Consider the following 9,882-nt stretch of genomic DNA (forward strand, 5'->3'; position numbering starts at 1 on the left):
GGTGGATGTGGTGGGTGTGGTGGTGGGTGTGGTGGTGGGTGTGGTGGTGGCGGACGTGGTGGTGGAGTTGGGAGTGGTGGTGGTGGATGTGGTGGTGCTGGACATGGTGGTAGTGGACATAGTGGTGGTGGACAGAGTGGTGGTTGACGTAGTGGTGGTGGATGTGGTGGTGGTGGTGGACGTGGTGGTGGTGGTCTTGAATGTGGTGGTGGATGTGGTGGTGGTGGATGTGGTGGTGGTGGACGTGGTGGTGGTGGATGTGCTGGTGGTGGACGTAGTGGTGGTGTATGTAGTGGATATGGATGTGGTGGTGGTGATTGTGGAAATGGTGGTGGTGGACTTGGTGGTCATGGATGTGGTGGTGGTTGATGAGGTGGTGGTGGATGTGGTGGACCTGGTGGTGATTGATGTGGTGGTAGTGGATGTGGTGGTAGTGGTGGAGGTGGGTGTGGTGGTGGTGGTTAACATGGTGGTGGTGGACATGGTGGTGGTGGATGAAGAGGTGGATGTAGTGGTGGTGGATGTGGTGGTGGTGGTGGACGTGGTGGTGGTTAAGGTGATGGTTGTGGACATGGTGGTTGTGGACCTGGTGGTGGTGTACGTGGTGATGGTGGACGTGGGGTTGGGGACGTGGTGGTGGTGGTGGAAGTTGGGATGGTGGATGTGGTGGTGGTGGTGGATATGGTGTTGATAGTGGACATGGTGGTGCTGGTCATGGTGGTGGTGGTGGACGTGGTGGTGGTGGACATGGTCGTGGTGGTGGTGGATGTGGTGGTGAGTGTGGTGGTGGCGGATGAGGTGGTGGTGGAAGTTGGTGTGGTGGTGGTGGACGAGGTGGTGCTGGACATGGTGGTAGTGGACATAGTGGTGGTGGACATGGTGGTGGTTGATGTAATGGTGGTGGATGTGGTGGTGGTGGTGGACGTGGTGCTGGTGTTCTTGGATGTGGTGGTGGTGGTGGATGTGGTGGTGGTGGATGTGGTGGTGTGTGGTTTATGTGGTGGTGGATGGTGGTGGAGGTGGGTGTGGTGGTGGTGGTGGACGTGGGGTGGTGGAGGTAGTGGTGGTGGATGTAGTGGTGGTGGATGTGGTGGTGGAGGTGGTGATTGTGGACGTGGTGGTGGTGGATGTTGTGGTGGTGGTGATGGCTGTGGTAGTGGTGGACGTGGTGCTGGTGGACATGGTGGTGGTAGATGTGGTGGTGGTGGATGTGGTGGTGGACATTGTGGTGGTGGTGGGTGTGGTGGTGGTGGGCATGGTGGTAGTGGACGTGGTGGACGGGATGGTTGTGGACATGGTGGTGATGGACATGGTGGTGATGGACGTGATGGTGATGGACGTGGTGGAGATGGTGGACGTGGTGGTGGTGGATGTGGTGGTGGTGGTAGTGGTGGATGTGGCGGTGGTGGTGCTGGGGTGTGGTGGTGGTGGACATAGTGGTGGTGGAGGTGGGTGTGGTGGTGGTGGACGTGGTGGTGGAGGACATGGTGTTGGTGGACGTGGTGTTGGTGGACGTAGTGGTGGTGGACATACTGGTGGTGGATGTGGTGGTGGTGGTTGTGGACATGGTGGGTGTGGACATGGTGGTGGTGGTGGACATGGTGGTGTTGGATGTGGTGGTGGTGGACGTGGTGAAGGTGGATGTAGTGGTGGATGTGGTGGTGGACTTGGTGGTGGACGTGGTGGTGGATGTGGTGGTGGACGTAGTGGTGGTAGTGGATGTGGTGGTGGTGGAGGTAGACGTGGTGGTGGTGGACACGGTAGTGGCATCGTGGTGGACGTGGTGGTGGTGGCCCTGGTGGTGGTGGATATGGTGGTGGTGGACATGGTGCACATATTGGTGGTGGATATGGTGGTGGTGGACATGGTGGTGGTGGACATGGTGGTGGTGGACGTGGTGGTGGTGGACATGGTGTTGCTGGACGTAGTGGTGGTGGATGTACTGGTGCTGGATGTGGTGGTTGTGGACGTGGTGGTTGTGGACGTGGTGGTGATGGTGGACGTGGTGGTGGATGTGGTGGTGGTGGTGGATGTGGTGGTGTTGGTGGTGGACATGGTGGTGGTGGTGGTGGACATGGTGATGGTGGACAAGGTGGTGGTGGTAGTGGTGGTGTGACGTGGTGGTGGTGGGTGTGGTGGTGGACGTGGTGGTGGTGGACATGGTGGTGGTGGACGTAGAGGTGGACGTAGTGGTGGTGGATATGGTGGTGGTGGTGGTGAAGGTGATGGTTGTGAACGCGGTGGTTGTGGACCTGGTGGTGGTGTACGTGGTGATGGTGGACGTGGTGGTGGTGGTGGACGTTGTGATGGGGGATGTGGTGGTGTACTTGGTGGTGGTGGTCATGGTGGTGGTGGATGTGGTGGTGGACGTGGTGGTGGTGGTGGATGTGGTCGTGGTAGTGGTGGATGTGGTGGTGGGTGTGGTGGTGGGTGTGGTGGTGGCGGACGTGGTGGTGGAGGTGGGTGTGGTGGTCCTGGACATAGTGGCAGTGGACATAGTGGTGGTGGACATGGTGGTGGTGGACGTAGTGGTGGTGGATGTGGTGGTGGTGGATGTGGTGGTGGACGTGGTGGTGGAGGAGGGTGTGGTGGTGGACATGGTGGTGGTGGTTGTGGTGGTGGTGGACGTAGTGGTGGTGGATGTAGTGGTGGTGGATGTAGTGGTGGTGGATGTGGTGGTGGTGGTGGTGGACATGGTGGTGATGGGTGGTGGACGTAGTGGTGGTGGATATGGTGGTGGTGGTCTTGGATGTGGTGGTGGTGGATGTGGTGGGTGTGGTGGTGGGTGTGGTGGTGGCGGTGTGGTGGTGGAGTTGGGAGTGGTGGTGGTGGATGTGGTGGTGGTGGATGTGGTGGTGCTGGACATGGTGGTAGTGGACATAGTGGTGGTGGACAGAGTGGTGGTTGACGTAGTGGTGGTGGATGTGGTGGTGGTGGTGGACGTGGTGGTGGTGGTCTTGAATGTGGTGGTGGTGGATGTGGTGGTGGTGGATGTGGTGGTGGTGGACGTGGTGGTGGTGGATGTGCTGGTGGTGGACGTAGTGGTGGTGTATGTAGTGGATATGGATGTGGTGGTGGTGATTGTGGAAATGGTGGTGGTGGACTTGGTGGTCATGGATGTGGTGGTGGTTGATGAGGTGGTGGTGGATGTGGTGGACCTGGTGGTGATTGATGTGGTGGTAGTGGATGTGGTGGTAGTGGTGGAGGTGGGTGTGGTGGTGGTGGTTAACGTGGTGGTGGTGGACATGGTGGTGGTGGATGAAGAGGTGGATGTAGTGGTGGTGGATGTGGTGGTGGTGGTGGAGGACGTGGTGGTGGTTAAGGTGATGGTTGTGGACATGGTGGTTGTGGACCTGGTGGTGGTGTACGTGGTGATGGTGGACGTGGGGTTGGGGACGTGGTGGTGGTGGTGGAAGTTGGGATGGTGGATGTGGTGGTGGTGGTGGATATGGTGTTGATAGTGGACATGGTGGTGCTGGTCATGGTGGTGGTGGTGGACGTGGTGGTGGTGGACATGGTCGTGGTGGTGGTGGATGTGGTGGTGGGTGTGGTGGTGGCGGATGAGGTGGTGGTGGAAGTTGGTGTGGTGGTGGTGGACGAGGTGGTGCTGGACATGGTGGTAGTGGACATAGTGGTGGTGGACATGGTGGTGGTTGACGTAATGGTGGTGGATGTGGTGGTGGTGGTGGACGTGGTGCTGGTGTTCTTGGATGTGGTGGTGGTGGTGGATGTGGTGGTGGTGGATGTGGTGGTGTGTGGTGGATGTGGTGGTGGATGGTGGTGGAGGTGGGTGTGGTGGTGGTGGTGGACGTGGGGTGGTGGAGGTAGTGGTGGTGGATGTAGTGGTGGTGGATGTGGTGGTGGTGGATGTTGTGGTGGTGGTGATGGCTGTGGTAGTGGTGGACGTGGTGCTGGTGGACATGGTGGTGGTAGATGTGGTGGTGGTGGATGTGGTGGTGGACATTGTGGTGGTGGTGGGTGTGGTAGTGGTGGGCATGGAGGTAGTGGACGTGGTGGACGGGATGGTTGTGGACATGGTGGTGATGGACATGGTGGTGATGGACGTGATGGTGATGGACGTGGTGGAGATGGTGGACGTGGTGGTGGTGGATGTGGTGGTGGTGGTAGTGGTGGATGTGGCGGTGGTGGTGCTGGGGTGTGGTGGTGGTGGACATAGTGGTGGTGGAGGTGGGTGTGGTGGTGGTGGAAGTGGGTGTGGTGGTGGTGGACGTGGTGGTGGAGGACATGGTGTTGGTGGACGTGGTGTTGGTGGACGTAGTGGTGGTGGACATACTGGTGGTGGATGTGGTGGTGGTGGTTGTGGACATGGTGGGTGTGGACATGGTGGTGGTGGTGGACATGGTGGTGTTGGATGTGGTGGTGGTGGACGTGGTGAAGGTGGATGTAGTGGTGGATGTGGTGGTGGACTTGGTGGTGGACGTGGTGGTGGATGTGGTGGTGGACGTAGTGGTGGTAGTGGATGTGGTGGTGGTGGAGGTAGACGTGGTGGTGGTGGACACGGTAGTGGCATCGTGGTGGACGTGGTGGTGGTGGCCCTGGTGGTGGTGGATATGGTGGTGGTGGACATGGTGCACATATTGGTGGTGGATATGGTGGTGGTGGACATGGTGGTGGTGGACATGGTGGTGGTGGACGTGGTGGTGGTGGACATGGTGTTGCTGGACGTAGTGGTGGTGGATGTACTGGTGCTGGATGTGGTGGTTGTGGACGTGGTGGTTGTGGACGTGGTGGTGGTGGTGGACGTGGTGGTGGATGTGGTGGTGGTGGTGGATGTGGTGGTGTTGGCGGTGGACATGGTGGTGGTGGTGGTGGACATGGTGATGGTGGACGTGGTGGTGGTGGTAGTGGTGGTGTGACGTGGTGGTGGGTGTGGTGGTGGACGTGGTGGTGGTGGACATGGTGGTGGTGGACGTAGAGGTGGACGTAGTGGTGGTGGATATGGTGGTGGTGGTGGTGAAGGTGATGGTTGTGAACGCGGTGGTTGTGGACCTGGTGGTGGTGTATGTGGTGATGGTGGACGTGGTGGTGGTGGTGGACGTTGCGATGGGGGATGTGGTGGTGGTCATGGTGGTGGTGGATGTGGTGGTGGACGTGGTGGTGGTGGTGGATGTGGTCGTGGTAGTGGTGGATGTGGTGGTGGGTGTGGTGGTGGGTGTGGTGGTGGCGGACGTGGTGGTGGAGGTGGGTGTGGTGGTCCTGGACATAGTGGCAGTGGACATAGTGGTGGTGGACATGGTGGTGGTGGACGTAGTGGTGGTGGATGTGGTGGTGGTGGATGTGGTGGTGGACGTGGTGGTGGAGGAGGGTGTGGTGGTGGACATGGTGGTGGTGGTTGTGGTGGTGGTGGACGTAGTGGTGGTGGATGTAGTGGTGGTGGATGTAGTGGTGGTGGATGTGGTGGTGGAGGTGGAGGTGGTGATTGTGGACGTGGTGGATGTGGTGGTGGTGGACATTGTGGTGGTAGATGTGGTGGTGGTGGATGTGGTGGTGGACATGGTGGTGGTGGACGTGGTGGTAGTGGACGTGGTGGATGTGGTGGTTGTGGACATGGTGGTGATGGACGTGGTGGTGATGGACGTGGTGGTGATGGACGTGATGGTGATGGACGTGATGGTGATGGACGTGATGGAAGTGGTGGATGTGGTGGTGGTGGATGTGGTGGTAGTGATGGTGGATGTGGTGGTGGTGGAGCTGGGTGTGGTGGTGGTGGACATAGTGGTGGTGGAGGTGGGTGTGGTCGTGGTGGTGGACGTGGACGTGGTAGTGGAGGACATGGTGTTGCTGGACGTAGTGGTGGTGGACGTACTGGTGGTGGATGTGGTGGTGGTGGGTGTGGACATGGTGGTTGTGGTCATGGTTGTGGTGGACATGGTGGTGGTGGACCTGGTGGTTGTGAACATAGTGGTGGTAGATGTAGTGGTGGTGGATGTGGTGGATGTGGAGGTGGTGGAGGTGGTGATTGTGGAGGTGGTGGACGTGGTGGTGTTGGACGTGGTGGTGGTGGATGTGGTGGTGGTCGATGTGGTGGTGGATGTTGTGGTGGTGGTGGGTGTGGTGCTGGTGGGTGTGGTGCTGGTGGACATGGTGGACATGAGGGTGATGGACGTAGTGGTGGTGGATGTGGTGGTGGTGGATGTGGTGGTGGTGGTGGGTGTGGTGGTGGTGGACATGGTGGTGATGGACCTGGTGGTGATGGAGGTGGTGGTGGTTGTGGACATGGTGGTGATAGACGTGGTGGTGGACATGGTGGTGGTGGATGTCATGGTGGTGGATGTGGTGGTGGATGTGGCGGACATGGTGGTGGTGGTGGACGAGGTGGTGGTGGATGTGGTGGTGGTGGTAGTGGTGGTGGACATGGTGGTGGTGGTGCTGGGTGTGGTGGCAGTGGATGTGATGGTGGTGCTGGGTGTGGTGGTGGTGGCCGTGGTGGTGGATGTGGTGGTGGTGGACATGGTGGTGGTGGACGTAGTGGTGGTGGAAGTTGTGGTGGTGGATGTGGTGGTGGTCGTGGACGTGGTGGTGTATGTGGTGGTGGATGTGGTGGTGGATGTGGAGGTTGTTTATGTGGTTTTGGTGGATGTGGTGGTGGATGTGGTGGTGGATGTGGTGGTGGAAGATGCGGTGGTGGCAGAAGTGGTGGTGGCGGATGTGGTGGTGGCGGATGTGGTGGTGGTGGATGTGGTGGTGGTGGTGGATGTGGTGGTGGATGTGGTGGTGGATGTGGTGGTGGATGTGGTGGTGGTGGTGGTGGTGTACATGGTCATGGTGGGTGGTGGACGTAGTGGTGGTGGACATGGTGGTGGTGATCGTGGACATGTTGGTGGTGGATATGGTGGAGGTGGGTGTGGTGGTGGTGGATGTGGTGGTGGTGGACGTAGTGGTGGTGTATGTAGTGGATGTGGTGGTGGTGGAGGTGGTGATTGTGGACATGGTGGTGGTGAACTTGGTGGTCGTGGATGTGGTGGTGTTTGATGTGGTGATGGATGTGGTGGTAGTGGTGGAGGTGGGTGTGGTGGTGGTGGACGTGGTGGTGGATGTGGTGGACATGGTGGTGGTGGTGGCGGAGGTGGGTGTGGTGGACGTGGTGGTGGATGTAGTAGACGTAATGGATGTAGTGTTGGTGGATGTGGTGGTGGGTGTGGCGGACGTGGTGGACATGGTGGTTGTGGACATGGTGGTGATGGACGTGGTGGAGATGGACATTGTTGGTGGTGGACATGGCGGTGGTGAACACATGGTGGTGGTGGACGTAGTGGTGGTGGTTGTGGTGGTGGTGGATGTGGGGTGGTGGATGTGGTGGTGGTGGATAGGGTGGTGGACATGGTGGTGGTGGAGGTCGGTGTGGTGGTGGTGGATGTGGTGGTGGTGGACGTGATGGTGGTGGACGTAGTGGTGGAGTTTGATGTAGTGGTGATGGTGCTGGAGGTGGTGATTGTGGATGTGGTGGTGGTGGACGTGGTGGTGGTGGGTGTGGTGGTGGTGGGTGTGGTGGTGGTGGACGTGGTGGTCGTGGACATGGTGGTGGTGGACGTAGTGGTGGTGGATGTTGTGGTGGTGGATGTGGTGGTGGACATGGTGGTGGTGGATGTGGTGGACATGGTGGTGGTGGAAATGGTGGATGTGGTGGTGGTGGATGTGGTGGAGGTGGTAGTGGTGGTGGACGTGGTGGTTGTGGACATGGTGGTGATGGACGTGGTGGAGATGGACATTGTTGGTGGTGGACATGGCGGTGGTGAACACATGGTGGTGGTGGACGTAGTGGTGGTGGTTGTGGTGGTGGTGGATGTGGGGTGGTGGATTTGGTGGTGGTGGATAGGGTGGTGGACATGGTGGTGGTGGAGGTCGGTGTGGTGGTGGTGGATGTGGTGGTGGTGGACGTGATGGTGGTGGACGTAGTGGTGGAGTTTGATGTAGTGGTGATGGTGCTGGAGGTGGTGATTGTGGATGTGGTGGTGGTGGACGTGGTGGTGGTGGGTGTGGTGGTGGTGGTGGACGTGGTGGTCGTGGACATGGTGGTGGTGGACGTAGTGGTGGTGGATGTTGTGGTGGTGGATGTGGTGGTGGACATGGTGGTGGTGGATGTGGTGGACATGGTGGTGGTGGAAATGGTGGATGTGGTGGTGGTGGATGTGGTGGAGGTGGTAGTGGTGGTGGACGTGGAGGTGGGTCTGGTGGTGGTGGGTTGGGTGGTGGTGGACGTGGTGGTGGTGGAGGTGGGTGTGGTGGTGGTGGACATGGTGGTGCTGGACATGGTGGTAGGGGACGTAGTGGTGGTGGACATGGTGGTGGTGGTGGACGTAGTGGTGGTGGACGTAGTGGTGGTGGATTTGGTGGTGGTGGACAGGGTGCTGGTGGTTGTGGATGTGGTGGTGGTGGATGTGGTGGTGGTGGTGTGTGGTGGACGTGGTGGTGGTGGAGGTGGGTGTGGTGGTGGTGGACGTAGTGGTAGTGGACATGGTGGTGGTGGACGGGGTGGTGGTGGTTGTGGATGTCGTGGTGGTGGATGTCGTGGTGATGGTGGTGGACATGGTGGTGGTGGAGGACGTGGTGGTGGTGGACGTAGTGGTGGTGGATCTAGTTGTGGTGGATGTGGTGGATGTGATGGTGGTGTAGGTGGTGGTGGTGATTGTGGACATGGTGGTGGTGGACGTGGTGGTGGATGTGGTGGGGGTGGATGTGGTGATGGTGGTGGTGGTGGATGTTGTGGTGGTGGAGGTGGGTGTGGTGGTGGTGGACATGGTGGTGCTGGACATGGTGGTAGTGAACATAGTGGTGGTGAACATGGTGGTGGTGGACGTAGTGATGGTGGATGTGGTGGTGGTGGACGAGGTGGTGGTGGTTGTGGATGTGGTGGTGTGGATGTGGTGGTGGTGGATGTGGTGGTGGATGTGGTGGTGGTGGTGTGTGCTGGACATAGTGGTGGTGGAGGTGGGTGTGGTGGTGGTGGACGTAGTGGTGGTGGACGTGGTGGTGGTGGACGGGGTGGTGGTGGTTGTGGATGTCGTGGTGGATGTGGTGGTGGTGGTGTAGTGTAGTTCCTATTTTCCCAATAGGCTCTGCGCATTGGAATAACATAAACAGCAGTGTAGACGTAGGACTGAGGTCATCTAGGCCTCTACTGACTATGTTAAACTTAATTTAGGTTTGCGCCAGCTAGCTCAGAGGTCACTGGAAACTTTCTTGAATGAATAGGGAGGGATAAGCTTTCCTGGCTCAGACAGGAAGGGATTCAGTTTCCGACAACCGCATAAACATGACAACTGTGCTCCCTCAGAATAAGAGTGTATCTCTAGAGTCATGTGAAAACAATAGACAGCTATTTCAATCAGTCAGCAGTGCATACTTAGTTTCACCAGAATGCAGAGAAATAGAGAGACGGGCGTTTTCAATAAAAGGTGTTATTTATTGAGCAGTCTTCTTTCTCATGCAAGAGAAATGAATTGCCACAATTGCAATACTTAAAGTAAAGTAAAGTGCATACAGTAAAAGCAGTATTAGGAAATAATACTGTAAAAGCATTGATATGGTTTCTTAGCCATATGATACTTTAAAATGGATAAAATATATACATACATAAATACATTGACTAACGTACTCAACTGGTGCTTCTAACTAAGCCTACCCCGGTGTACCTGTCCTAAGCCTAATACCTGGGAAGGGATGAGTAAGTAGCAGTTTAAGTTAAGTTGGTTAAGATTATTTTGCTAAGAATCTGCATCAAGAATTCTCTTAAGGGTTTAGTCAGCTCCGTACCTTGGTAAGAGAATGTGGGAGGTCTGGTATCTCTTTCCTCAGGACTCGATATCCCAGCAACCCGCAAGGGTAGGCTGGAAACACCGGAGCTGGATTTTCTCGGCTGGA

The sequence above is a fragment of the Lissotriton vulgaris genome, chromosome 10 (genome assembly GCF_964263255.1).
Source record: "Lissotriton vulgaris chromosome 10, aLisVul1.2, whole genome shotgun sequence".
NCBI classification, from domain to species: domain Eukaryota; kingdom Metazoa; phylum Chordata; class Amphibia; order Caudata; family Salamandridae; genus Lissotriton; species Lissotriton vulgaris.